General features: G+C 41.7%; 1 pseudogene; it reads right to left on the reverse strand.

Moving 5' to 3' along the window:
* Positions 1–3,196: 3,196 nt before the first annotated feature.
* LOC101276918 (60S ribosomal protein L5-like) lies at positions 3,197–4,133 on the reverse strand (annotated as a pseudogene).
* Positions 4,134–4,414: the final 281 nt, after the last annotated feature.

The following is a 4,414-nucleotide window of genomic DNA, read 5'->3' on the forward strand; positions in this document are numbered from 1 at the left end:
TGTGACTCTGTTTCGTTTTTCTGTATATATTCATTTGCATTATATTTAGACCACACATTTCTGTGATACCATGGGATATTTGACTTTCCCTGTCTGCCTTCACATACTATAAAAATCTCCTGTTCCATCTATGTTGGTGCAAATGGCAATATTTTATTCTTTTTTTTGACTGAGGAATGTCCTATTGTACATGTATTCCACACTATCTGTATCTATTCATCTATGAAGGACATTTTAGTTGTTTCCATACCTTTATGGCCACCCCTTCTTGAACCCCAATAGTAATATGCCCTCAGTGACAACATGCATCTCAATTTTGGAAATGCTAACGTTGAAAACAAATTGTGCATGTAGAAAAGTTTTCCATCCAGTTAGTTTTAGGAGAAAATCTGCTGGTCAAAGTGAATACTTAAGACTCTTCGGACGAGTGCCCGCCCTCCTGGTAACTCTCTAATTCCCCACACGTGAATGTAGTCAAGAGAGCTGATGAAAACGCGAGGGAATCTAGGCCTCAGCTTTTCCATAGCAACAGATGGAGGCTGATGTTGCCTACTTAATAGAACATGCAAAACAGAAAGAATTTTACATAATTGCCCAGCAATCGATTAGGGCAAGAGAAATTTTGTTTAGTTTAGAGCTTCCTGGGATGGTGGTAATCCAGTTTTGAATTATTTTCCACGGGGACTGTGAAAAGTGGCCCTATTTTGAGCTTTATAGAGGGACCTCTGACCTCTGTCTCAAGCTCCCGGCCAGGACTGGACCCAGCCTGCAGAGGACTCGTGTCACCACGAGAGTGCGCCCCAACACCACAGGAGAGGACACAGTCAGCTTTGCACCATGAGGAAGGGAAACTAACCAGGTGTTTCCCATAATATTTGTTTTTTAATTGAAGTGTAGTTGATTTACAACATTATGTTAGTTTCTGGTATACAGCAAAGTTATTCAACTATGTACATTCTTTTCCATTACAGGTTGCTACAAGATAGTAAACATTTCCCTGGGCTATACAATAAATCCTTGCTGTTTATCTATTTTATATATGAGTGGTTATTTACTAATCCCAAATTACTAATTTGTCCCTCCCTCCCTTTCCCCTTTGGTAACCATATGTTGTATGTTTGTGACTCTGTTTTGATTTTCTCTGTAGATTCATTTGCATTAGTTTTAGACCACACATTTATGTGATATCATGTAATATTTGACTTTCCCTGTGTGCCTTACTTCACATACTATAAAAATCTCTAGCTCCATCCATGTTGCTGCAAATGGTAATATTTGTTTTGACTGAGGAATATTCCATTGTATATATATACGACACCACCTGTACCTATTCATCTGTGAAGGACATTTTAGTTGCTTCCATACCTTTATGGCCACCCCTTCTTGAACCCCAATAGTAATATGCCGTCAGTGACACCATGCATTCCAATTTTAGAAATGCAATAGTTGAAAACAAAAGGACATGTACAGGAACTTCCCATGCAGTTAGTTTTAGGAGAAATTCTACTCTTTAGAGTGAGTACTTAGGACTCCTGGGATCAGTGCTAGCTGTCCTGATAACTCTCTAATTCCCCACACGTGAATGTAGTCAAGAGAGCTGATGAAAACGCGAGGGAATCTAGGCCTCAACTTTTCCATAGCAACAGATGGAGGCTGAAGTTGCCTAGTTAACAGAACCTGCAAACCAGAAAGAATTTTACATAATTGCCCAGCAATCGATTACGGCGAGAGAAATTTTTGTTAGTTTGGAGCTTCCTGGGATGGTGGTAATGCAATTTTGAATTATTTTCCAAGGGGACTGTGAAAAGTGGCCCTATTTTGAGCTTTATAGAGGGACCTCTGACCTCTGTCTCAGAGCTCCCGGCCAGGACTGGCCCCAGCCTGCAGAGGACTCGTGTCACCACGAGAGTGCACCCCAACACCACTGGACAGGACAGAGTCAGCTTTGCACCATGAGGAAGGGAAACTAACCATGTGTTTCCCGTAATATTTGTTTTTTAATTGAAGTGTAGTTGATTTACAACATTATGTTAGTTTCTGGTATCCAGCAAAGTGTTTCAACTATCTACATTCTTTTCCATTACAGGTTGCTACAGGATAGTAAACATTTCCCTGGGCTATACAGTAAATGCTTGCTGTTTACCTATTTTATATATGAGTGGTTATCTAGTAATCCCAAATTACTAATTTGTCCCTCCCTCCTTCCCCTTTTGTACCATAAATTTATGTTCTATGTCTGGGAGGCTGTTTCTCTTTTGTATATACATTCGTTTGTACTGTTTTTGTAGATTCCACAAGTAGGTGATAGCATATATTATTTGTCTTTGTCTGAGTGTCTTTATGGAGTATGATAATGTCTTGGTCCATCCATGTTGTTGCAAATGACAATGTTTCATTCTTTTTTATGACTGAGGAATATTGCATTGTACATATATACCTCACCTTCTGTATCCATTCATTCATCTGCAGACATTTCGGTTGCTTCTCTGCCTTTCTGACCGCTCCTTCTTCAACCCCAGCACTAATATACCTTCAGTAACGAGATGCATCCCAATTTTAGAAATGCTGACGTGTGAGGAAAGTGTGCACGTAGAATACCTCTCCCATCCAGTTAGTTTTAGGAGAAATTCTGCAGGGCAAATTTCTTACTTAGTCTTGGGGCCAGTGCTAGCTGTCCTGATAACTCCCTAATGACCCACACGTGAATGTAGTCAAGAGAGTTGATGAAAACACGAGGGAATCTAGGCCTCCGGTTTTCCATGTGAGCAGATGGAGACTGAAGTTACCTAGTTAACAGAACCTGCAAATCAGAAAGAATTTTATCTTAATTGCCCAACAGTCGATTATCGCAAGAGAATTTTTTTTTTAAGTTGGAGCTTCCTCGGATGGTGGTAATCCAGTTTTGAATTATTTTCCAAGGGGACCGTGAAAAGTGGACCTATTTTCAGTTTTCGAGAGGGACCTCTGTCCTCTCAGGGCGCCAAAGCAGAACTGGCCCGAGACTGCAGGGGATTAGTTTTACCACTAGACGGCGCTCCAACACCACAGGAGCAGGCATAGCCAGCCTTGCTCCAGGTGGAAGGGAAACAGTGTTGCCTGTAATGTTTTATTCATTTATTTATTTTTTCCTACTCGGTCAACAAGTTTATTATTGTCTTTATCTGAAAAATCTTCACAGAAGTTGTGGTTTTGTTTATTAATTCTCAGCAGCCCTTTCCTGACATCTAAGGAAGCTTGCCTTCTTTTGAGCTACCATATCTTTTTTCTGGGCAAGTGACATTTTTGGACGGTTCCACCTCCTCTCTTTAACTTCTTTCTCAGGCTTCTTCTCATTCACCGGATTCTCTCGTATTGCAACATGAGCTTTCTTATCCTTCTCCATCATGTCTGTAGTCGTGTTGTTCTTTATGTATTGAGAGAATTGTTTTCTGTAAGCGTCTTCGTCTCCTTCAATCAGTTAACACATATAATATGGAACGTTCTGCCCCACGATGTGCTTTTGGTGTAAGTCAGCATTGAATTCTTTGCTTTCTGAATCATAACCAGGGAACCCTTTGGTACTGTGAGGGATAGACCAGCCTCCATTTACAGGTCCCCCCAAACTTTATCCCCAGTAGTAGTCCTGGGAAGCCCTGCATCCAAGTAACAGGTGAAGGCACTGGGTTGACCATCAACGCTTTCCACATTGTATTCATCTCCAGCCACCTCGACTTGGCCTTCATAAATTCTGTCCATACCCAACCTATTAAGAAGCCTGCGGGCCGGCAGCAGGCCAGTACAACATGGTGCAGCATAATTTGTCCGGCCAACCTTCACGCCGTACGTTGGGAGCTCGTGAGCACAAGCTGCACAAACTATCCTATCTCCTTGTACACGGGCATGAGCCATCCGACAAATGATAGCTCTGTTGGTTACACGTACTATCGTTCTGTATTTGCGTGTGTTGTTCTTATTTTTATCTTGGATTATCAATTGTTTCCAAGCATAGTAGTCAGTTTGGCCCTCTTGCCGTCTTCTAAATTTCACTTGGTATCTCTTGAACTGGGCCTTATTCTTGACAACTTTAACAAACCCCATCCTGTGGAACAGAGGCCCTAGCTGCCACGGAGCTGCAGAACCACACGGCCTGGGTTGGGGGAGGGGAGAGCGCCTGTAATCTTGTACTTGACTCACCCCTGAGTAAAGTTGAGTCATTGAGAGCAAGTGGAAATAATCTCAACAAACCATGGCATTACCCGCCACCTAGCAGAGTAGAAAAGTTCGGATATCTTAGTAAAGCACTGAGAAATACAAGTTTTAAGGACTGCATTGTTCTCTTAGAGGGCAAAAAAAAAAAACCTTCTTAATTGTTAAGACCCAGTGGTTACCAGCAAAGTAAAGCAAGTTCACAAAGTCAGGTGGCGGTTTGGAAATC

The sequence above is a fragment of the Orcinus orca genome, chromosome 20, assembly GCF_937001465.1.
Source record: "Orcinus orca chromosome 20, mOrcOrc1.1, whole genome shotgun sequence".
Lineage (NCBI taxonomy): Eukaryota > Metazoa > Chordata > Mammalia > Artiodactyla > Delphinidae > Orcinus > Orcinus orca.